Here is a 27,400-nt window from a genome sequence, read left to right as displayed (position 1 = left end):
GCCCCCATTTGGTATGTACCTCACAAACATCTGCAACAGTTAGAAAGGCCTCAGAAATATCTCACTAAAAGAATCACAGACCTAAAGCAGATGCCCTATGCCGACCATCTAAAAAAACTCCAGCTATACTCTGTCGCATATTGCCTAGACAGAGGTGAACTCTGCTTAACTTACAAGGCCATAGGTTCATAGGTAGGTACTGAGCTATCCGCCAGAAGGCATATATTAGCCCAGCCACATTTTGCAGTATTCACCGCCCCTTTGGTTAGATTCCTAGGCCCTTGATCTAGCAACGAGTACCCTTGGCCCCTATCTAGTAGAGCTGTTGATATGATCCCTGGTGTGAACTTTCTGTTACCCATCCACTCGTCAAGGTTCCTCTTGAAGAGTGATAGTGAGGGGCTCTGTCTTATGTAGGTCAGGACATTGTTCCATAGCAAGGGGAGTCTTTGCGAAGGGAATCTATCCCTCCAGCATGTTCTATTCATTGTTGTGCTGAGGTTTATATCCCTGGAGCGTGTAGCTTGAGTAGATTTGGTTTTGCTAAGATGGAGCATGTTCAACAGTTCTGGGTTGGACATGGCTCTGTATGTTAGACAGAGATCACCTCTGAGAAGGCGGTATGCAACAGAGAAAAGCCTTTGTTTTTTAAATTGTGCTGCATAGGGCAACTGTTTGAGGACAGTAATCCTCTTAGTGAGGTGCCTCTGTGGTCTCTCCAGCTGCTGGAGATGCCTAGCCAGGTACATTCCAGTTGGTGCATTGTACTCAATAATGGGTCTGATGAGGGAAGAGTAGAGGGGCACCACTACATCCTTAGATCTTGATGCGAACCCTTTCATGATCAGGGGCAACATGGTTATCAAAGGAAAGCTGACTATCTACTTTGGTCCCTAGATCCCTTATTACTTCTTCAGATTTCAGGGGGTTACCTCCTATGTGGTAGTTCTCGGGTATTCTGTTTTTTCCAAAGGGGATTACTACACATTTTTTAGCATTTAGCGTGAGACCATGGCTTTGACACCATGCACCAGTCTCATTAAGGCCCTTCTGGAGGATATCCGTGTCAGCCGGAGACTCTATTATATCACCCAGTTTGCAGTTGTCCGAAAACTTGGTCAGCCACAGCCCTTCAGTGCTTGCCTGTACTTCTGAGACGTATATGCCAAACAGGGGGCTCCAGGACAGAGCCCTGAGGCACACCGCTCGTTACTGGTCTGGATTCGGACATAGTTCTCACTACTCTTACTTTATGGGATCTGTCTGAGAGCCAGTTTGCGATCCATCTTGTGATGTAAGGGTTTATGCCCATGTTGGTGAGTTTATCAAAAATACCCGAATGGGGAATGGTGTCAAATGCTTTAGCAAGGTCAAGGTAAGCCGTGTGTACCTCCTTTCCCTTATCTATAGCCTGAGTAACTGTCTCAAAGAAGTCCACCAGGTTCAGGAGGCATGATCTGCCCTTGACAAAGCCGAACTGTGTGGGGTCAAGTGTTTGGAGGTTCCCAATCTCTCCATTTATTAGTTCCATAATGATTCGCTCCATTGCCTTACAGATCAGACTGGTCAGGCTTATTGGTCGGTAGTTCCCAGGGGCGGTTGTGGGCCCATCCTTGTGCAGTGGAACCACCATTGTTATGTGCTATTCTATGGGCACATATCCTATCAAGAGGCTGAGACTGAACAGGGTATTCAGATGCGGGGTTAATTCATTTTGGAGCTCGCGTATGACACAGCCCGGGACACCATCTGGTCCCATGGAGGCAGTGTTTTTAGCTTTAGATAGAGCCTTATTAACCAACGTATCAGTAATAATTGTAGTTACACAATTCCCTGTAATAATAGGCCCTGCAGGTGGTGGTGGTGGTGGGGGGGGGTGGATTTGCACTGAACCTGTCAGCCAAGATGTTGGCAATGTCAGTGGGGTCAGTGTATTTTGTTCCATTTTGTACTAGCTCAGAACAGACCTGAGCATTGCCATTTAGGTTTTTGATGTAACCATAGAAGGCCTTATTGTTATCCTTGGCAACTTTCTTTTCAAAATTGGCTTTAGTTGACTTGATGAGGGCCCTCAATTTCTTACTAATGCTGATCAGGGATGATTTTTCTACTTGAGATTTGGCCTTTTTTGTATAAGTCTCCTCCTTTTATTGTATAGTTTGCTTATGGCCGGGGTCCACCAGACTGGTTTCTTTTTGCTTGAGGAAGGAGTCTTGGTTTTATTTGGGATAGCACGGTCCATGCAATCCTGAAGATGTATATAAAGTGCCTTGGTGTAGGATTTCGCATCCTGGATATCATTATCCTTCTGCAAGGGGAATAGTGAAGCTTTCCACTTCGGATGCAAGTAGTTTAAAGTTTGCTTTGGAAAGGTTTTTTATGATGGTTTCTTTGACTGGGGGAGGTGGAGGAGTGAAGATGTCCAGGGTTATAAATTTGTGGTCTGACCTGACCAGAGAGGGAGTGATAACAAGTGTGGTACAATGGGTGCCCATATTTGTGATGACTAAATCCAATATGTTTTCTCCTCTAGTGGGAGAACATACCAGTTGTTCAAGGGCATTTGAATTTATAAATTCTATGAACCGCTGGGCATAGGAGTTAGAACTTTGGTAGTCCGCCCAGTCTATACCAGGGTAGCTGAAATCTCCCAAAATGATGGTGTTAGATAGGACCTTTATATTTTCCAATGCCTCAAGGAATGCTGAGTGAGCATCTTGGGACATGGTGGGTGATCTATAACAGGCTGCGACTTGAAATGTGGTTTTGCCTGCTGATAATTATGCATGGATGATCTCTGGGGCATCATGCTGCACCACTAACCTGGAGATGTGGGTATCCTTGATGAATATGGATACACCTCCGCCCTTTGTATGGCGATCCAGTAACTGAGGCCAGAAAGTATGATATGAATTGTAACCTGGTAGTGCTGGGGTGCTCTCTGGAGCCTTGAACCAGGTTTCCGTCACTGCAAAAACATCGATTTTCTCCATACTGAGGAGTGCCTCGAGTGCGTGCATTTTGATGTTGAGACTTCTGGCGTTGAGTAGCATTACCCTTAGTTTTTGGTTACCTGTGCTGGTTACAGTGTTTGGTTTGTCCTTTGAGCCTTGCCTAAAAAAGGCACTATGGGGAAGGCAAGAGCCTTGGCCAGTATTCGAAAGCCTAGGGGTGAGAGGTGCAAACCATCTCTGGCGAAACAGCGAGGCTTGTCTATCATGTCATCCCAGGCAGACAGACACTGGATCCCCTTAGAATGACACCAGAAGCTTAGCCAATTGTTGAAATTGATCATTTTGTCTTTGTATTGTAGTATCATTCTAGGTGAAGGTAGTATGCTACTCAAGGTCAGGGTCATACCAGCTTGGGCTACATGATCAGAGAGCTCCTCAATGTCTCTTTTCATGTAGTCCAGGGAGGTACATCTTAGATCAGTCACACCAACATGTACAATGACAGCGTCATACTTGTACTTGTTCTGCAGTGACCTAAGTGCCTGTGTTATGTGGCGGATCCTAGCACCTGACAGGCAGCTGACCGTAACCTTCTCCTTGCTCAGCCTGGTGAGTGGAACATCTGTGTGCCTTACTATAGAGTCTCCTATTATTAGAGTGTTGGGTATGGTGTTTTGTCTTAGGGGCTGTCATGAGGCACACTGCTGAGGTGAATTATGTGTTTTCTGGCTTGTATTTGGAGGTGCAGGTTGCTTGCTTGTCTGCTTTGGAGGGCCTTGTTTCTTTTTCAGATTGGTACCTAGTGCCTCTGAATATGTTCTTGTGTATTTATGTGTATGTTTTGCCGGTGCTTGTTTTGTAGATCCATGTGTGACTGGTGGTGTGATGCAAGTGTGTCTCTTCTCCTCTTGACTATCTGTTACAGTCATGGGTTGAGAGCGCTTAGCCTCCAGTCTGGCTGTGTATTTCCATCTCTCACAAGTGTTTGTGTCTAGAGGTAAGAGGAGAGGGGTGTCTGTATACAAGAGGCAGTTGTGACATTGCCTCAGGATGCCCAATTCCACCAGATGAACTGGAGAGTACACCTGAAGCGGACCACTGGACATGCTTGGAAAAGTAAATTTCACTTGTCTTGTGGACAATCGAGGGTCTTATGCTGTATTATAATAGTGCTGTCTAGGAGATTTGGAAAATAATAGTGCTGTCTAGGAGATTTGGACAAGTGCTGATTTGGGTTATGCAAGTGCTGCAATAAGAGCAGTTGATCTGAAGCACTTGAGTTGAGGCTTGCCTAGTTCTAAGGGAAAATTTGCAGTGCAGACTTTGTGGAGCCAGGAATAGTATACCCCAGCTAACTGACGCTGCTCTGTGCACAAGACCGCTCAAAAAGAGAGTTGCAGGGTTTTAAGAGAGAGAGAGATCAAGGAGTTTGGAATTAACCCAAAATGGCCAATAAAACTACAGTTTCTAGGCAGTAACCACTCCTACAGGGACAGGCAGGCTGCTCAGTGTTAACCACTGCCACTGGTGAACACAGAGACTTCCCTTTAGCCCAAGTAAGCACTGGCCTCCAAGAAACTTACAAACAGTTCAGAACAGCAACTCTCTAACTGAACTTTTTTTTTAAATTATAGAAAGTGGGAAAATAGCAAGATTTTTTTGTTTTTTTTTTGTTTTTGTTTAAGGATAGCAGAGACACACAAGTAGCAAACTAGTCAGAACAGTGCAATAAATGACCCCAACACATGTGTGCTAGGTCAGAGGCAGGTAAAATGCAATTTTCAGAAAAAACGATTTTAAATTAAGTGCAACACAAAAAATGCAATAAACAGGCTCTAGGTATGTTCTAAATGGTCTATATTATATCATCGAACGCTTAAAAAAGCAAACGCTGATTGATCAACCTAATTTAAGCGAAAGCTTACAATCTCGAACTGTCAGATCAGCGATTTTCTTCCCAGGGAAAAAAATCGCTGATCCAAAACACATACACACAACACAAGCACACCAAACAAACCCAAACAAACAGAAATTCACACACATACACCTAAAATCTGATACCTAACCCTACACTAAACTATGCACACACCACTAACTACCACTTACCTTAACCCAAACCCTAACCCTAAGGTCCGTCACAATCGCACACTCACCTCACTCGCTCCCTAACTCACTTAAATCCGCCCTAACCCTCATGTCCACTCAATCGCACACACACCTAACCTGAGCCCTAACCCTAACTCACCTAAATCACCCTAACACTCACATCCACACAATCGCACACTTACCTGAATCCGACCAGTAACTTTCCACCATAGCACTGAAAATTCCGAAGCAACAGAAACGGACAACCAAATTCTTTCCCTAGGAAAAAATTCAAGTTTCTGCTGCTTTGATATTTTGCAGTTTCACGAAAATAAGTTCGATCAATCAGCGTTCGCTTTTTTAAGCGTTCGAGGATATAATATAGACCCATTCTAAATACTGTTTCTAACACAGATATCAACTTTTGCAATCAAGAAAACGCCGAAAAGTAGGCGGCAATGCAGTTTTTCTAAGAAATAAATCAGAAGAAAATACTTAAAATCTCAAAAGTGTCTCCTTTCTTCTCTCAGCGTTTTCTCTTCTTGGTAGGTGCTTCAGCAACAACTATCAACCCTGGCAAGACACCAAAACCATGCGGCTGCAGGGTTTTAAGAGAGAGAGAGAGAGATCAAGGAGTTTGGATTTGACCTAAAATGGCCAATAAAACTACAGTTTCTAGGCAGTAACCACTCCTACAGGGACAGGCAGGCTGCTCAGTGTTAACCACTGCCACTGGTGAACACAGAGACTTCCCTTTAGCCCAAGTAAGCACTGGCCTCCAAGAAACTTACAAACAGTTCAGAACAGCAACTCTGTAACTGAACTTTTTTTAAATTATAGAAAGTGGAAAAATACCATGTCTAACCCTGAGCTGTTGGACATGCTCCACCTAAAGAAATCCCAATCCCTCAGAGCCACATGCTGCAGGGAACTAAACGTCATCATCATAATGAATAAGACATGCTGGAGGGATAGGTTCCTGACCCAGAGACTCCTCAGACTCTGTAATAGGCTGCCCATACATGTCAAGCAGAGTGCCTCCTTGGACCTCTTCAAGAGGAACCTTGACAATTGGATATGAGATAGGAAATTCACCCCGGGAATTATGTCAGTCGCCCTAATAGACAAGGGTCCAGGGAAGTAAACATTGTGGGTATAAACAACCAGGGAATTGTTATGAATAGGCTTGTATAGGCCCTATGGCTGATAGCCTAGTACCAGCCTATGAACCCATGAACAAAGGTGCTTAAACACGCAGGACCATCTAAATACAGAGTAAATTAAATAAAAGCAAGAGTTACTCTTACAGTTCTTTGACTATTGGATGTAGCTATGTACAGCTTCCTCTGTAGAGTTCTGATATAAATCAATTGTCTAATGATTCATTAGTCACCGTAGCATTAAGGGTCAATTCCAGATGTATATCACATTATTTCTTACTGTGATGTTGTACTTCTGTTATATGTTTTATTACACATATCTTAACATTTATCCAGTTAAGACATTTAATGATCAGATTTCGAATAATGTTACAAAAAGCATTTACAAACACATCCAAGACCATAAGGAAGATTTAGTAAACACACTTACTCTACTCATGTTCCGGTTTTACCTGCCCTACAGCTTCTTGATCCCCAGAACCATCAATTAATGATACAGAGCATGACAGGTGAATACTGAGGACACACCATAAAGGTGTACATTAATGATCCATTAACACCACCCTTTCATATGTGTTAGTCCAGCTGTCTCTGTCTTCACCCCTTCTCTCTCTTACCACTTTGTACTGTTGACTGCTCATTAGGCTGATGGATGTAAATGTCATCTTATGGCATTTTCATGCTGTCACTACTTTGCTGAAGAATAATACCCACATCATTCATTGGCTGAATAGGTTATCACTGTTCTCTCACAGGTGTGATTTTGACATATGTGGAGTAAGATTTCTTTTGTCATATGTTGAAATAATGATTAAATCTGTAAACTTAATTTTTCACCTTGACAACAGTTCAAATCCAGCTTTTTATCAGTTGTAGTCCTCAGCATTTGTGTGACGTCTGACAATGAGCAAGCATAGTATGTGATGCTGTGTTCATTGCAGACATGTTGTCAGTGAACAGGAATTAATTTTGTCATAGATGGAATTCAGTAATTACAAGGATGTCTAGCCATTCCTGCAAAAGCCCGGTTTTAATCAAAGCATGTTATTTATATTGTTCTTATTAAACAGGGCTATCTTATGTTCGTTAAGGTTAGACATTATCAGCTAAAGTAGCATTACTGATAACAGCTAAGTCGACATGAGTTTTATATAATCAACCCTGCAGCTTTTGATGGCACTCAGATACAGCTGATTATTTATTTATTTATTTATTTCAGTTTGATGACCGGGGAAGTCCACTGGGCTTTGAAAGGCACATTTTCAGTGGAGGCCTGGGGGGATAAGCTCCATGACATAATTACAGTAACAAGTCAATTACAATTCAGAAATGTCAAAAATATTATCAATAGTAAGTTAGATCCATCATTAAGAGGACAATCTTCAAAACAACAGACGTAGTACATGTTACAGTGCAACTTAATGAACTTAACTGGTAAAAACAACAGACATACAATACGTGTTACAGTACAACTTAGTGAATTTAACATAAGTAGGTGTTAGAATTAAGTATAGGTCCAGTGGTACTGAAAATTTGTTCTATAAGCAGAGTGAACATGGTATATTATTTACAGAGAATGTATTAGTAATATAGAGGATGCAAGAGATCAATATAAACTATATATGTGTATGTTTGTTTGTGTGTGTGTGTGTGTGTGTGTGTGTGTGTGTAGATGTATAGCTATGAAATATATATATATATATATATATATATATATATATATATATATATATATATATATATATATATATGGGTCTATGACATTTCACCGAAAATCCATTTTGCCAAAAATAATACTGACAGTGTATACGCCCTTTTCCCCAACTGTAGTGCGATCTCAGAGTGAGAATATTAATGTGGGGGGGAGTAGCCCCCCAACTACTCAGGTTAAAAACTACTTACTTACTCTCTTAATAGGGACTGGACAATAAAAATACAATACTAGACAATATTAAACTGTACTGGGTGGGGGGCTACACACCCCACTTTAATATTCTCACTCCGAGATCGCACTACAGTTGGGGTAAAGGGCATATACACTGTCATTAGTATTTTTGGCAATTTGGACCCTATGTCAGCATTTTCGGTGAAATGACACTGATACATATATATATATATATATATATATATATATATATATATATATATATTCACTTTATGATCCTGAAATTCTGAAATATCGAATTTCAGAATCCCGAGATTATAAAGCCGAAACCTGCCAATCCCGAAACCTCAGAAGCACGAATTTTAAAATCGTGAACACTGCACTAACCATACATCACACATGCACACATACACACCTTCCCCAACACACAAACACTAAAACCTACACTACACCCCCCCACTTAAATACTAACTCCACGGTCGCACTACACAGACAAACACACATAAACCCCACCATACAAGCTACATTCCCCTCGTACACACAGATCACAGTAACCATACACACTGACACACACTAAAGCCCCTAACCAAAACCCTTCAACATGAATACTTACCTGAACTTCCAGCTATCCCTTCACACAGTGCACCATCAGAAGCACTACTTCAAAATCTCCTTACTTTGGGATTTTGAAATTCACACTTCTGAGGTTTCGGACTTTTGAGCTTTCGGCTTTATAATCTCGGGATTCTGAAATTCCGTATTTCAGAATTTTGGGATTATAAAGTAAATCATATATACATATACATACATACATATATATATATATATATATATATATATATATATATATATATATATATATATATATATATATATATATATATATAAAATATAGATATATAGCTATAGATATAGATACACACACACACACACACACACACACACACACACACACACACACACACACACACACACACACACAGACAAGACTGGACTTAGCTAGAATCATAAAAGACCTAGATCCTTAGTAAAGGTATTACTGAATTAGTGCAACTAACAAAATAAAAAAACATGACAATGCATCATTGCCATTTTTTTATTTTTCAGGTAGTGTCTGTGTGCATTTGTGTGTGTTTTTGTATGTGTATGTAACTATTGATCTTTTACAACAGACTGCTCATTCTGAGGTCATGTTTGCTAGGAATGCCATTACCAAACTTTGTGCTCTGTATTGTGGGAGAAATAAAAAGCAGATATGTAAACTATAGGGACATTCTTGTATATGGTAACTAAAAGAATCAGGTGCCTCTTGGGATATATCAGGTCACCATCACCCGCCTCTACAGATGATTTTTGTAGTAGAGGTATATGAAGTATGAAAGCAGTCTAAAGGGTGTGTTTGAGAACTGGGAAATGAACAAGAGCTAATGTGCTTTAAAGAGCAACTGCTGGACCTGCTCCTGCTTTTTCAGGGAAGAAAAGTCTTAGAGAGGAAAAGGCTTATACTTTGTAAAAACTATCTTGAGCAATGAATTTAAATCATTAAACTGTTGACCTGAACATAATAGAAAATTATTTGGCAGTGTGTGACTGTGTGTATTTTATATTATTCCCCATTTTTGCTTCATTTGTAAATAAACTTCTTCTCAGTCAGTTGGCCCACTTGATCCCTATGCACCAAAGCAGGGGAAAATTAAGAGGAGCTGTCCTTTAGGCAGCCTTCAGGGATGATAGTTTTTATTTTTTCATTTTTCACCCCTGACCCCACTGCTCGTGCCAGCATCAGCAGGAAATGTTATCCACTTCCACAAATGATACAACCCCCTTAAGACATCCCACAAAGCCAATGTTTCTTTAGGGGTCTCTGGTCTCCAGTGGAATTCAAGCATAGGAATGTGCATCCATGGTATGTGGTTCCACACACTCACTCCCTTGAGTGGAGGTGATCTGGCAAAGCTGTTATTATTACTGTCCTCCTCCAAGACATCTTCTAGATATACTAAAGCTGCTAATCAAACTCATGTCAGCTGAGTCATAGTGAAGGGTTTATGCCTCTATGTCAACAGAGCTGGCTTCTTTTTTATAACGTGTGAAGTTCCTAAATATACCTGCAAATTACGTACTCTGTCTGAAGTGTTTGTCACATCTCCAAGAAAGGCATGCAGCCATTTGAGCAAAATGCTGCATTTAAAGGGACTGACTGTTAAGCTGATCTGGACTGCATGGCAAACAGTGTCAGAAGCATAAAAACCCTTGTGCTCATACAGGGGTGGCTTTATCTATCTATCTGTCAGTCTATCTATCTATCTATCTATCTATCTATCTATCTATCTATCTATCTATCTATCTATTTATATTTGTTAACAAGGATAGTCTGAGTAGACAGTACTTCTTTTCATTTAAGGCCCTGGGAGATAAGCCTCAGAACACATAATGGATGATATCTATAAAAATACTTCAATGAAAAGTTACAATTGTCTGCATATAAAACGTATGCAATATAGTGTCAACAGATAATGACAGCTTTGTATTCACATATTTAAAAGTAAGTATTTAACTGCGGTGGTGGTGCTACAGTAGCATTGTCGCCTCACAGTTAGACGTTGCCTGTTCGATTCTCAGTTAGAGCGTCTTCTGTGTGGTGACATGCGTGAATGGGCATTCCAATCTACTGCCAGTCATTAGCGGACCGGAGTTCCGCTGTGGCGACCCCTAACCGGGAAAAGCCAAAAGACACAACAACATATTATGTATTTAACATCACACCTTACTTAAATTAATTTCAATGAGTCTGACTTTTAAAGAAGAACATATACAACAGTCATGAAATAAGCATTTACTATTATAATGTCAAGGGGAGAATGCACCCCTATGAAAAAGTCGAACTACAGATGTTCGAAGAACTGTACAGAGATCTCTGTACAGTGCAGTTAGGGAAATTCAACCCTTTCCTCATTGTAGTGCACTCTGAGTTGAAATTTATAGTTAGCAGGGGGTATGAGGGTGCAGGAGGGCAAGCCCTCCTGAAAAAACATGATGTCAGGTATAGGAGTTTACTGTATGTGAGCTCCTATATGGACATCAGGTGCAGTGTTCGAAAACAATGTCGAATCTGCTGAATTCAATTAGTGGATTTGATATTGTGACTTTTTTTTTTTTATTTCAATTTTCGCTTCAATATGTCGAACACAAATTATTTTTGCATTCGACATATTAATAGTAAACTGAAATAAGTTAATCTGAGGAATAGTGTTGTAATTTTTAATTATATGCAGCTGTAGTAAAGAAGTAAGAACAAAAGTGTTTGATTAATTGAGAAGTACAGAGAGGAAAAAAGGTATGAGTGCAATGTGAGTGAAATATTATTTGTGTGTAAGTTGTCTATTAAATGCCAAAAGAAAGTGATTATGAAAGATAATATCAGGTGGTAACATTATTTTTATGATACCATTTAAAGTGTCAGCTTTAAATGTCACAAGAACAGGAAAATTTTATTATTTATTTTTTACTGCGACTGAATTTTCTGATAATAATAATTAAATTGCATTATGATGTCATTAGATAAATATTTTCACATTTTTGTTTCACATACTGAGAATAATAGATCTCCATTGTTATGATGTGTTTTCTCTATCACTAAAATATTTTGGTTTACAGACTGGTGATGTCTAGTTAGAGGATATTTTCAAAATAGATGTTGTATAGCGGGACATTGTCAAGTCTATAAAGTATATTAAGGTTTAGCTTAATTTGAGAAAGAGGTAATAAGCTAGAGCATTTTGAATTTCAAGCTAATGCAGTTGTTTTATTGTGATACAGTGATGTGCTCTGCTGTGAACATTTATTACAAAATTAACTGCTTTGTTGTAGGACTGTTGATCTTTTCAAGTGGGCTGGTTGTATATTTAGTTGGTCTAGTAGAATCACAGAATAGAGTGATAATGGGCTGTGGTTAATCAACTGAAATCAGTAAGGTAGCATTTGGCAATATATAGTTCTCCACATTTTTGGTTAAATACATAGTTCCTGGGATTCAATAAAGATTACATGGAGTGTAAGAATAGTGCAGCCACTCCTGCACAGAATATGGCCACCGAGTGATCCAGTAAACAAGTCTGGGGACATGCATGACCTTGGCAGCACTATTCCTGCACGGACACCACTGAATAATGCTAGATACCTCATTTGCTGGTGAAAATCATCCAAATCAGGTGAATTAGCAATTCAGTAAGCAAGCAGGCATCCATGCAGGAATAGTGTTACCTGCAGAAATGTATTCAGCTACTAGCCGAATACATTTCTGCAAAAATCAAAATGGAGGTATGACAGCTCAAATAAAATCATTTATTATAATCTTTAGGCATGCCAATGGCCAAATATATGGCCATTGGCAAGGCAATTTTAAGTGAAATCTGCATTTTGCCATTATAGCCTAGGCATGCAGAATCAAAACAATACCAGGGAACAGTGGTTGCTAACGGGAAATGCTCTGTTGTAGTGCAGTAACTAGGGATTAAGGCAGAGGGGTATGATAATGAGGGAAATTTACTGAATTGCAAAAAGAAGTGCCAAACTCCACCTAACAGTGTAGATGCTATAAGGCAGTGGTGTAAGCAGAAGGAGCAGCAGACATGAAAAGGGTGTGTGTCATGCTTGGTGTAAGCACACTGGAGCTCCATGGCTCCCAGATAAGCTTAGCTAAGCACAGCTAAGCAAGGGGGTGTGTCTGGGGCTATATTGACTTATTCTATGAAATGAAGAGCATGTTCATGTCCAAGGAGTGCCATTGCACAGCGTTTACATTGGCTAAATGGGTTTGCGCAGCCCACACCGGGTCTAAAACAAACAAACAAAAAAAAAACTGGAAATAGCAGGACTGTTTACATTTGGGTACCGGGTTTGCGTGGCACACCTCGGGGCTTAAAAAGGGTGCAAATAGGAAGGGAAAAAAAGAAAAAAAAATGAAAATATCAGAATAAAAGCAATCAAGTACAAATTACATAACTAACAGGTGGAATGCATCATAGTCAGCCAATCATACAGGCAGCATCTGCAGCACAACAGTATAAACTATGCAGACACCTTACAGTCTGGTTTTCCCACAAACTCTGCACCACTGGTGTACACATGAAGGGGAATTTTAACCGAAAACATGTTAGCGGCTGCCATTGCTTTGATCCATCAGTATGTGCTAGAGGCTGAGGGGAGTGAGGAGGATAATGCTGACAACTGCCATAGACCAAGGAGGAGAAGAAGAGTGTTCAGACCCAGGGTTACTTATCAGGGGATACATGATCTGGAGATAGTAGAGCTCTACAGGGAGGACTGCAGCAAATCATTGAGCTGTGCAGGCCTCAACTCAGACCCAGAGCCAACAGAGGGAAACCCATCCCAGTGGATACCAAGGTATGTGTAGCCTTAAGAATACTAGTTACAGGTACTTTCCAAAGACCTACTGGGGACATCATGGGGGTCTCACAGGCATCTGCATACAGCATATGCCACCAGTTCCTGGATGCTATGCTACCATGTGCCAGTGAGCATATTTACTTCCCCAACACCCGTGAGGAGAGGACCAGCAATATGCGTCTCTTCCACTGTGTAGCAGAATACCCAGAGATACTGGGTGCGATAGACTGCATGCACATCCACATCAAAGCACCACCTGGTGAACAGGGTAGGGTCTACATAAACCCCAAGGGTTTCCACTCCATCAACTGCCAGGTTGTGTGCAATGCCCAGGGCATTATCATGAATGTGTGTGATGGCAGCCCTGGAAGCTATCACAACTCCAACATCTGGCATTCATCACAGCTGTACCAGGCATTTGCCAGTGGGGGTATCTAGTATGGCCAGCTGGTGCACTATGCACTGGAGCCATGGATGATGACACCCATCAGAAATGCACACACACTCACACAAGAATGCCATAATGAGGCACACATGCAAACCAGGATCATAATAGAGTGTGTGTTTGAGATGCTCAAGTCACTGTTCCACTGCCTTGACATATCTGGTGGAGCCTTGCAGTACTCTTCAGTCACATGTACACACATGTTCATAGTATGTGCCATGCTACACAATATGATCCTGTGGAAACAGCTGCAGCAGGATCAGCATGGGGAAGGGTCACACAGCCTCCCAACATTGCCAAGGTCCCCACAGGCACAGAGGGACTTAGAAAAGGAAGCCCCTGAGGCTGCTTCCATAGGCAGACAGAGGCGTGCCCAGTATGCCTAGGCCTTGGCAAAAAGGCATTGCATAGCACACACACTGACACTGTACGGACCCAGGGACTGACACCTCTCTCTGACTTGCATACACAGTAAAATGGATGACACACACATCACATTACATGTAATTTACCATGTATAGGCAGTGTACTGTGTGCTTCCAATATAGGCATCCCTCAAGCACCGTCCTCACAACTGCCACAGGCACAAGGTAAGTCAGTCTGCTTAACAATAAATTAATGGATTACTATGTTTTGGTAGCATATCTATGGAAATGCTGCATGCTTGCAAGGGAATGGGGTGGCCCACTTGGAGGGCAGTAGACAACTGACAGCTATGTGGGACACCACGAAATGTCTACACAATAATGGCTTTCCCACACTATGCAGCGTCACTTAAGGTGAGAAATCCACTGCAGTATATGTGGGGGGCCAACTAAGAGGGGGTCATAAGTCACATGCATGGATATTACTGTGGGGATCCCTTACTCATTCCCAGACTCACACAGCAAGTCAGCAGTAGATAACCATAAAGGATTGTCTGACAAAGGCACACAAATGGCGACAAGGATGGGATACCCCCTCTACAGGCTTACTCAGTGATATCACTGCAGGCCTTGCAGTTGCAGTAAAACTCTCTGAAGGTTTAAGAAGTCTAAAACTCAATTGTATGGCATTACAATCTAACCTGTGGTCTCTAATGATATGCCTCTATTCTCAATGACAGGGCACAATGCTATGCTAAATGGAACCAAAATGTAAAGCCAAATATCAGCAGTGTCCATGCAAATGTGTACTGCTGACAAATGTGCCCTCCCCACACCCATATTTACATAGAAATGCCATAACTTGTAAGTTTGTAGGGTAATAGCTGCAGAGCACACATTGCCAGGGCTGTCCCAATCAACATGATAATTTGTTGCATGTCCACAATATGCATGTGTCAATGAGCTATGCATATATGTGGGGAATACTTGTTAGGGTGTGGCCTGCAACTTCTCACGGCTGTTGTGTCATACTGGCCTAGGTACAGTACTGTGGTAGACAGGGCCATGTACCATGAAATGCAGTGCCAACTATACTGCATGTCAGCTACACATATGGTGGGAGTTGTACACACTGTCTAAATGCCAGTATCCATTACTGCTGGGAAGCTGGATAGGTCATGTACAGGGACCAAACATATGAACAGTACACAGGTTGAATTAACCTACATAGTGCCTACCATATCTCACAACTGTACAGAACTTTTGCATAATGTACACAGGTTTGCATCACATCTGTGGTGTCTTTATTCTGAAATAGTGGTTGTCTGGCAAATCAGTGGCAAACCACAAAAGTCTAAAGTCAGAAAATATTGATGGATTGTAGTATCTCAGACTTCATACCCTATAGAAAAATGAATGTTAATGCTAAATCTGTTATTGTATCACCCTTCCAGGTTTGTATGTCTAATAGCTACAATGGTCTGTATATTTAGGCCTTTGTCACTCAATTACTCATGGCTTTGTCCAGATGCCTGGCTCACATATGTAGAGAGGTATGGTGCCTAGTAGCACAACAGAGTGTTCTGTCACTTACCATTGTCACCCCAGGGGGGTCCACTGCCGGCCTGGCAGCCTGGGAATATATGAGTGACAGAACACACTGGCTCATTACAGATGGCCTGCAGCAGTCTCATGTGGCCTACATGCCTCTGGCAAAGGCCCATGCCTCACCCATAGTGCCTTTGTAGGGAATGTCATGGGATCCATACTACCAACATAACGCAGTCAACAAAAGGCAAATGTAAGGCCATGCTGCTAAATGCTAGTAGCATACCTCTCAACCTCGTAGAGGAAGAAATCTGGACAAAGCCATACATAATGGTGGGATAAAGGACCAACTATAGGGACACATTTTAAATCGTGCTCTCATAATGTTAGACAGTTAATAGAATAACAGAGCGGGTGTGTAGTAGCATGGATGTCATGAAGGGTGTGAAGCCTGAAACTGTAATGTTCTGTCAGGATTCCCTGACTGCAACCCTGAGTGATTTGCAACAAATGTGCTAGAAAACAACAACGTTAAGGGAAACCGACCAGCTATATGAGGCATGCATCTGGATGATCAGTGAGATTCTGTACAGTCGACAGGTATGGCCACACCAGGATATGATCTGTCAGGTAAGAAGGAAACTGTACAACCAGGAGATCCCCAGCCAGCATATCACCAAGGTGATGGACCTTTTACACAGCTTCAAAAGTCAATCGACTGTAGCCACACCTCCCAACTGGCCAGATTGTGCAACAATGTCTAGCCTTTACCTCATAATATAGGTCTATGCATCATCCATGTTGTATTTCACTGGTAAATAACTGTGATGATCCAATTATATCTGTCACTAGGTGATAACACAATACAGTACAGTGTCAAACATTACATATCCCAGAAAATGTCTGCTAAAACAAACCCTGTCACTCAAGCAACACATACATTGATAAGAGCAACAGTTACAATACCCCCCCTATGTTTGGTCCATTGTTTCCCCATATTGGCAGCCTATCACCAGATATCTTGCACAAACGGGTTCCAAGGTATGGTTGTAGCACACAGCACCCCAGACTGGAGTACAACTATCCCTGGAATGGATTCCTACACTTACTATAGAAGGTCATACTGAGCATGCTCCTACACTTAGAGAAGTGAAACCCATGTCTGAAACCACATCAGACTATATATCTCTGTATTGTGCAAATGTCTTTGCATACACACAGCTATGTAAACCTAACTGTCTCCACACACACATATCAGACAGGATCACCCACAGTCAGATGTAGGTGGCACATATGTGATATATCTGCATCTGTTGTGTGTGATACACACACATATATATCTAGGCAACATATTACAAGATGTCAAGCATACACAAACACAGACATGGGGAAAAAGGGACAGACAGAGACAGAGTGAGACACACAGGGAGGACACAGAGACAGTGAGTTATACACAGGAATACCCTGAATGGCATAGAGTGATGTCCTTCTGCAGACAGTTGCATACCAGTTGTAAACATTGGCATGTGCCAGCATGAAGATGAGATTCATTGTCTGATGGTACTGAGGTGAGGGTCGGCATATCACATCACCTACGTGTTGTGTGTGTGTCTCTGTAGGTCTAAATATTTTGATGTCTTACCCACCTAGTATGCTTCCCATTGTCCTACTTTACAACATCTGCCAGTGTCATTCACCTTAGAAGTACCTTTGGACTGACTTCAGTCCTGTAAGCTCTATGGTGTGTGTGATAACTATGTAACACTGTCATACAAATAACTAGATAGGTAGGGGTTCTAATCACAGTCTCTGCATATGTAACAGTGGTTGTGTATTGGGTAGTGTGTGTGTGTGTGTGTGTGTGTGTGTGTGTGTGTGTGTGTGTGTGTGTGTGTGTGTGTGTGTGTGTGTGTGTAGGAATAAGTGTCCATTTAGTCCATTCACATCCAGTACACCTCCCATTGCCCTACTTCACAAGATCTGCTGATGTCATTCACTGTAGAAGTGCTGTTGGACTGGCCTCTATCCTATAAGCCCTCTGGTGTGTGTGGTAACTGCTTTAGAGTATCGCACAAATAACTGTTTAGGTAGGGGTTCTAATCTCAGTCATGGCAAATGTAAAAGTGTGTGTGTGTGTGTGTGTGTGTGTGTGTGTGTGTGTGTGTGTGTGTGTGCTTGTAAGTTAAAGCTTTTGAGCCCAGTTATACTCAGTAAACTTCCCATTGCCCTACTTTAGCAGTCCTGCTGATGTCAGTCACCTTAGAAGTACTTTTGGACAGCCCTCAGCCCCATAAGCTCTGTGGCGCATACAATAACTGCGTAACACTACAGTACAAATAACTAGTTAGGTAGGGTTTCTAATCTCAGTCCTGGCAAGTGTAAAAGTGTGTGCATTTGTAGGTTAAAGATTTTGAGCCCATTCACACCCAGTACACTTCCCATTGCCCTACTTTAGCATTCCTGCTGATGTCAGTCACTGTTGAAGTACCTTTAGGCAGCCCTCACCCCATAAACTCTGTGGCATGTGTGATAACTGCATAACACTATAGTACAAATAACTAGTTAGGTAGGGGTTCTAATCTCAGTCCTGGCAAATATAAAAGTGTGTGTGTGTGTGTGTGTGTGTGTGTGTGTGTGTGTGTGTGTGTGTGTATGTAGGTTAAAGACTTTGAGTCCATTCACACCCAGTACACTTCCCAATGCTCTACTTTAGCAGTCCTGCTGATGTCAGTCACCTTAGAAGCACCTTTGGACAGCTCTCAGCCCTATAAGCTCTGTGGTGTGTGTGATAATCGTGTAACACTTTAGTACAAATAACTAGTTAGGCAGGGGTTCTAATCTCAGTTCTGGCAAATGTGCATGTGTAAGTGTGTATAGGTGTAGGTTAAAGTATGTTGTGGCCTCTCTCACCCAGTACATCACACATTGCCATACTTTAAAAGGGCCAGTGATGTTCCTCATATTAGGAGTACCTTGGGACCACCTTCACTCTATAAGCTCCATGGTGCGTGCGATAAATGCATAATACTGTAGTAGCACTAACTAGATAGGTAGGGTTTCTAATCTCGGTCCTGGCAAATGTGTGTGTGGGGTGGGTGTATTTGGGTGAGAACCATATCCATTGGGGGGTTGGGTTTTGCAATTGTTGTCACTCACATAGTACAGATCCTAATGTCCACTTTACAAGGCCCACTGTTGTCATCCACTGTAGAGGTAGCTGTAGACACTTTGTAGTCCTGTAAGCTCTGTGCCACTTGTAATAATTATGTAACAGTAGGGAATAAATACAATTTTCCACTCAGGAATCATAAATAAATGCACTCAGCTATGCATCAACCCCTCTATCACTAGGTGGCTTGCAAAGTGGCTCACAAATAGTACCCGCAGTGTGAAAGCAGTGGACTGCATTTCAAACTGCTGCCCAGGCATGAGTGGAGTCCCACAGAGTTTGGTCCTGTGTCCCATTGTGTTTGGGATCCACACCTCTGAAGTCTAGCCCCACATGAAGGGACTCTGGCTGACAATGTTCGCAAATGACTGCAAAGGTGGGTGCTATTATTACCTCCCCACGTGATGTTGACATCCTGCACAAAGGCCTCACTGAGACCTATGACTAGTGTCAGAACCCTGGACTTTAGCTCAATGCCAGAAAATATGCCACCATCCCCTTTGGGAACAACATGGTTCCCATGAAGTAATGCATTGATGGTAGTCCACTGAACACTATTGTTGTTAATGGGAACTGAGAACAGAAGTTGACAGTGAGCTCTCTGTTGGCCAACACAGTGCCACTGTGTTCAAAAAGTCCTTTTATGTGTCACATCTCCTGACTAAGGGTGTTGCATCCAGGAAGTAACAGGTCATTGTCTCCCTGCACTCTCCCCTCATTAGGCCAATCTATGAGACACCTGCACCAATTGGAGAGGCTGCAAAGTACCTCACAAAGAGGATCCTAGGCCTTAAATACTTGCCCTATATGGACAGACTCCAATAAATCCAACTATTCTCTATCTCATATTGGCTACCTAGAGGTGATATCTGCTTGACTTACACAGCCAAGTCTGAACCAGCTCTGTCAGGAATGCTATATCTGAAGAAACCAATCCATCCACAACACATGCCCCAGAGACCTCAACCCCATTTCTACAATTAACAGATCATGCTGGAGGGACAGGTTCACAACCCAGAGACTGCCCACACTATGGAATAGACTTCACCTACATGACAATCAGAGCACATCACTGGCCCTCTTCAAGAGAAATTTGGATGAGTGCATGGATAATAGAAATCCCACCCTGGGGATCACTCCAGTGGCTATACTTGTTAGACACACTGGGGACTATTGTCAGGTGGCATGATGCCAGGGTATTCCTATGGGCTAGGCTTGTAAAGGCTCCATGACCATTCACCTGGTATACACCTATGAAGCTACGAACCTATGGATCTCAGTACTGGAAAATGTGTGTGCATCAGTGCATATAAACATGTTCATGAGTGTGTAAACATGTGGGTTTAAGTAGTTTGAGGCCCTTCTCATCTAGTACACCTACCATTGCCATACCTTACAAGGGCTGGTGATGTCATTCACTACATAGGTACCTTGTGACACTCTTCACCCTATAAGCTGTGTGGTTCATGCATGCGGTAACACTATAGTACCAATGGCTACATAGGTAGGGGTTCTAATCTGAGTCCTGGCAAATGTGTGTGTTTGTAAGTGTATATATTTGTAGGATACAGCATTTTAAGGCCTCACTCTCCCAGTACCCTGGCCATTGCCATACTTTTCATGGGCTGTTGATGTTGTTCACCTTAGAAGAACTGTGGGACACTCTTCACACTATAATCTCTGTGGTGCATCCGATAAATGCATAACACTGTATTAGCAATAACTAGATAGGTAGGGGTTCTAATCTCAGTCTTGGCAAATATGTGTGTGTGTGTGTGTGTGTGTGTGTGTGTGTGTGTGTGTGTGTGTGTGTGTGTGTGTGTGTGTGTGTGTGTGTGTGTGTGTGTGTGTGTGTGTGCACACGAGCGAGAGAACAGTATGCCGTGTATGTGTCTGAGTAAGAACTATATGCATCGCGAGGGTGGGTTTACATTTTTACGCCATGGTATTCCCATTACACATCCCAAGGTCCACTTTGCAAGGCCTGCTGTCTTCATCAACCATAGAGGTATCTGTTGACACTCTTCAGCCCATTAAGCCCTGTGCCACATGCAGGAACTATGTAACAGTATGGACTGACCAACAAGATAGGCAGGGCTGCTAATCACAATCCTGGCAAATGTGTGTATGACCATATTTGTGTGTATACATGTGTATAACTGTTGGTCTGAGTATTTTGGGTCCAGTCTCACCCAGTAAATCACCCATTGCCATACTTTACCAGGACTGGTGATGCTGTTCACCTTGGAATTCCCTTGTGACTCTCTTCACCCTGTAAGCTTTGTGGCACATGTGATAAATGCATATCACTGTATTGGCAGTAACTAGATAGTTAGGGGTTCTAATCTCAGTCCTGGCAAATGTGTGTGTGTGTGTGTGTGTGTGTGTGTGTGTGTGTGTGTGTGTGTGTGTGTGTGTGTGTGTGTGTGTGTATGTGTGTGTGTAAGAACAGTATCCTGTGTGTGTGTGTGTGTGTGTGTGTGTGTGTGTTTGAGTGAGGGCTATATTCATTGGGTAGCCGTGGTTTACAATTTTAGGCCATTTTACTCCCAGTACACATCCCAAGGTTAACTTTACAAAGGCCACTGTTCACATCTACCATAGAGGTATTTCTGGATACTCTTCAGCCCTATAAGCCTTGTGTTGCATGCAACAGTTTTGCAACAATATGGAATGAATAACATGATAGGCAAGGCTGCTAATATCAGTCCTGGCAATTGTGTGTGCATTGCTGTATATAGCAGTGTTTGTGAGTGTGCAGACTTGTAGGTGACAGTCTAATGAGTTCACCACACCCAGTACACACCCCATTGCCATTGCTCACAAGGGCATATGATGTTATTCACTTTATAGGTGCCTTGAAACAGTCATCACACTATTAGTTCTGTGCCACTTGTGAAAACTGCATAAGAGCAAAAAGAATCCAGCACCCCGAGCATAAGTAGCAAACAAAAAGTTTATTGTAAACCAGACTGGTTTCAGCAACTAGCTTTCTTTAGTGGCTGATTTTACAACATCACAATGAGTCATATATATAGGAAATATAAACTAGGTGACCTGACATCACTTCCTGTATTCTCACAATATAGCCACAAAACATAAAGAATAAAAAAATGAATTAATGTTTGACAGTGAAGATTTACCAAAAATAAAACATTGGTTGTGTTTACAAAATATATAATTTCACTACAACCATCCATGAAAAAATAATATAAATTACCATGTAAATGCTGGTAAATGTAATAACAAGCATTCAAAAAAAATTTTAAATAATTATTGACCAAGAAAATTACCAAAAAAATCTAGAATCACGGAATCAATATTAATATAATATAATAAATGACAATGAGTAAATCATTATAGTTTGTCATTGAGACCTGGTGGGAATAAACCGCCCAATTTCACAATCCATTTGGTCTCTTTGTTATCCAATATTTTGTGCCATCCTGTTTTATACATTCTGTTGCCAACAATTCTGTCAATACAAACAAAGGAAAAATGGGCAGTTTTATGTACAATGGAATGTTTGAATAATGCATTAGTTTGCCTGGCATTCCTGATATCCCCTAGATGTTCAGAAATACGGATGCGAAACTGTCTGGATGTTTGTCCAATATAGAATGCCCTGCATGTGCATGTAGCTAAATAGATAACCCAATCGGTGCTGCAATTGGCAAAATGTTTGATGTCATAAATCTTACCTGTGTTTTTGCTAGTGAATTCCTTGGTTGTAAAAACAAATTTGCAAAAGGCACAATGACCACAAGGGTGACAACCTATTAATTTATCTCCTAAAATGGTGGTTTGAATCTTGGTAGTACCACTAACTAGATGAGTAGGGGTTCCTAACACAACACTGGCAACTGTGACCCAGTTCATGTGTGTGTATGTGTGTGTGTGTATGTGTGTATGTGTGTGTATGTGTGTGTGTGTGTATGTGTGTGTATGTGTGTGTGTGTGTGTGTGTGTGTGTGTGTGTGTGTGTGTGTGTGTGTGTGTGTGTGTGTGTGTGTGTGTGAGACTCTGTGTGTGGGGAACAGCATTCTCTGTGTGTTTGGTCAACACTATCTTCTAGGGGTGTGGGTTTTACCAATCTGAGGTGTGTCCACCCACTAAACTTACCACTGTCCACTTCACAAGGCCTGCTGACGTCAACCACCATGGACTTCCCTGTATACATCCCTCATCCCTATAAGCTGTGTGGCACATGCAATGACTGTTACACAGACCTGGAAAATGTATTCATCTACAGATGTACCTCAGCTGTGACATGATCGATGTGTTACCACTCTACCATACCCCTCATTGTCAATGTCTGCAGGGCTACCTCCTGCTGATGCACAGACACGTAGAACACAAACAGAATACAGCATGTGAGACTACATTCTGTCAGCATTACTAACACCAATAATGCATCATGGCTGAAAAGGTACACACACTCTGAAGTGCACCCATTACAATTGCAGGCTGGCAGCACCTTACACAGCATTACATAACTAAACTGTACTTAATTCACCCTGTGCATCAGAGCCATATTAGTATGTCCCTGCATTGGTGGCATGGATGACAGGGATGTGGCACAGGTATCATCATATGCACAGGCTGTTGTATGGGTTTGCCAGAGGCCTAGGCTGGGCCATATGGTTGACATCATCTGTGTGTGTTTGGAGGGGTTTTCTATGAATGGACCATACAGAGGTGGCTTGTGTGTGTCTGGAGGTGACCTGGCTGTGATGGTGATCTGTGTGTGTGTGTGTGTGTGTGTGTGTGTGTGTGTGTGTGTGTGTGTGTGTGTGTGTGTGTGTGTGTGTGTATGTGTGTGTGTGTGTATGCACACAGTCATGCCATTTGGCTACCCTCCACAGGGGTATGTTGGACAGCTGTGGACCATACATGGCAGGGTGTACAATTCACTGTCTCCAGCCACAGACATGGGAACTGGTCCTGCCAGTGGTCTTAATAGCAGCACCTGGCCCAAGACCAGATGCAGTACTGCTTCCTGATGGTGACTGCTGTCTGCTGGATCCGTGTCCCTGACTGGACCGGCCAGGACCACATACCCATGGCCTTCTCATTGTCGTGTGGACAGCAACCCCCTTCAGTAGTGCTGGTGGTACTGTCACTATGGAAGTGTGGAGGTGCATGGCCCCATAGACTCTCAGCTGATGTTGGTGCTGACCTACATCCACATGGCCAATGCCCATCTCCCACCACATGCACAAGCACAGGTATGCTATGGTCAAGGATTTCCAAAGTCTCACCCCACTGTCTATTCATGACCTCAGTATTTTGACATGTGGCCTCAATCAGGTCATGTATGTTGCCACATAAGCCAGGAGGAGTTGCATTCAAGACCCTGAGTATTTGTCTGGTGTTACATTCACTACATGCCTGTGCATCCATGACAGCCCGAAACATGTCTCTGGTGATACCTGCTGTGGCACTTGTGACAGCGGCTTGATGGCCAGCAGTCCTCCTTTGAGCAACCCTGTCCAACTGCCTGTGTGGGACATCACCTGCACTCTGGCTATGGCTAGTGGCTACATTCACACTTGCCATAGTCACCACACTAGCCTGTTCCATGCCACCACCTGCCAACTGTCCATTATCTGTGGTTGCTGGGGATGGTGCATGTGTGGGGACATTGTGGATGACTGTGGGATGCCAATTGATGGAACAGATTCAGCCCCTGACAACCCCACCTGTGCCCCACTATGACCACCATAATTATCAGAGTCTGCAGAGACACTGCCATCAGATTCTGAGTGGGAGGGACCACAACCACCATGTCCACATGTGAGGGAAAGATAACACTTGTAAATTAATACCTGCACTATAAGGTTTGCTGGTACACACACACATGCATGAGCACACATACACACACACACACACACACACGTGAGGAGGCACAAAAGCATTACACAGATCTCACAATAGCCAACTGGTGACATTCAGGACACAGTCAGACCACAACATACACACTCTGGACAGGCCCTCAACATTATGCAGTGGAGCCATTTCCACATACTGTTATTCTAATATACACCTGTGGGATACGTGAGTAGTATCAGTAGGTGATGGGCCTTCACCTAGCACACACTGCAGCCATGAAAACATTATTGCTGTTCACCTGTATAGTATAGTGCCAATGCCTACAGAACATACCTCTCAACTCTACAGAGTTTCTCTGACTGTCTAGATGTGTGGCTCATATTTTTGGTCTGTCCCTCATAAATGCTGTGTTTGTCTGACACATTACTGGGATGATCTGAGTATTGGCATCACTAATTAATGACATAGTTTGAGTTTCACACTTCAACACCTGCAGTACATGTATGTTAATACAAAACTGGTTATACTAACAACCTTCAAAGCTTACAGTGGATATAATAAGTGTACACATCCCTGTCAAAATGCCATGTTTTTCTGATATATAACATGAGACCACAAATATCATGTCATGACATTTTCAACCTTTAATGTAATTTATAACCTGTGCAATCCAAATGAAGAAAAACACATCAGTTGGGGTAACATATAGAAGGTGAAATACATACAATAGGCTGGTTACATGAATGTTCACACTCTTAAACTCATATTTTTTTAAAGCACTGTTTGATTTAATAACAGCAATCAGCCCTCTTGGGAAGGTTTCTATCTGCATGGCACACCTCAACTTAGCAATATTTGCACACTCTCCCTTGCAGAAGCCCTCCAACTCTGCCAGAGTGTGAGAGCTTCTCTTGTACACAGCCCTCTTTAGGGCACCCCACAGATTTTCTATTGGATGTAGGTGTGGACTGTGGCTGGGCCATTCCAAAATGTTGATTGTCTTCTGGTGAAGCCATTTTCTTATGAATTGGATGTTTGGTTTGGGTAATTGTCATGTAGAAAGGTGCAATTCCTTTTCATCTACAGCCTTCTAGCAGACACATGAAGATTTTTGGCCAAAAGGGACTTGTATTTGGAACTGTTCATAACCCCCTCCACCTTGTCTAAAGATCCACTTCCAGCTTATGAACAGCAATCCCAAAACAGGACACTGCCATCACCATGCTTCACAATGTGGATGGTGTTCCTTTGGTGATGCACAGTGTTGTTACTGTGCCAAAAACAAACTTTTGTAATTGTGGCCAAAAAGTGCAATCTTGGTCTCATTACACCATAACACATTTTCCCACATGCTTTTGGGTGACCTGATGTATAGTTCTTGAGAATTTTTCCAGACCTGGATGTTGTTCTGTGTGAGGAAAGGCTTCCATCTTCCAACCCTACGTCATAGGCCAGACATGTGGAGAATATAGGAGATTGTTGTCACATGTCATACACAACCAGTACTTGTCAAAGATTCCTGCAACTCCTTTAGTGTTGCTGTAGGTCTCCTGGCAGCCTCCCTGACCAGTTTGTCTACCTATGTAGTTGTGGGGGAGAGGTATTGTCAGCAGACTCACATTTGGCATTGGTACAAGATGAATGCTACTTTTCTGCACATGTACAGTACAAGCTCTAATAGTACACATTTTGCTGTCCTTCACCATATATGTGCACTTGTGTGCTGTGCATTACTAAACCCCACCCAAAAATGCAGTTTGACCTTACATATGCATCTAGATACTCTACAGAAGTCAGTATGGCTGCTACATGATTCAATTGATGTGCACTGTGGCCTTAACTGGACGCTCCTCGCCTGTTGCCTGGGTGCCACACACCTCCACGACTTCTGTTTCTTGTGTTGGCTGGTGTGTGTAAGTTATTCCAAGGCTGGCAAGGAGCTCCTTGGTTGCTGCAAGTGGGGGCTGTGTGGCAGGGTCCCCACTTATAGCATTATGTTCCCTGGCCACAGCAGTAGCCCTTTTCCGGGCAGCACATATCAGGTCAGTTGCATGATGCCTGACCTAATTGTATGTGCGGCCATGGTGGCCAGTGCTGTTCACAATGTGGACAAGCTCATCCCACAGGGCAGTCCGCACCCACAGGTCATGCTGGCTACAGCCAAACATCACCCTATGGTGCTGGATGATAAGGTTAATAATAGCCTCATTTTCAGTTGTAGAGTACTGTGGCTGATGGACACATGGCATGTCACCTGGAAGACATAAACAGGTAAACACATTACAGCACCTTATACATTGGTCAACATCCTTACAGAACCTAAATATCAACATTGTTTATCATTAGCCACCTCACAACCACATCATACCCCTGTCATCTATCAGCACAGTATGAGCTTGCATTGCACTTGTAGTCCTGTTGTGTCATGTTCCCCTCAATGACAGCCAGTAAATTGCATAATCTACCATTCATCCTTCACCTTTGTGTAGACAAATGACAGTGGTCATCTTCCTTGCAGATGGGATGTCAGTGGTGCTCAGGCTTTGCT

This window comes from Protopterus annectens, chromosome 2.part0 (assembly GCF_019279795.1).
Source record: "Protopterus annectens isolate FY-2018-M chromosome 2.part0, PAN1.0, whole genome shotgun sequence".
In the NCBI taxonomy this organism is placed as follows: Eukaryota; Metazoa; Chordata; order Ceratodontiformes; family Protopteridae; genus Protopterus; species Protopterus annectens.
This window is presented reverse-complemented; position numbering follows the sequence as displayed.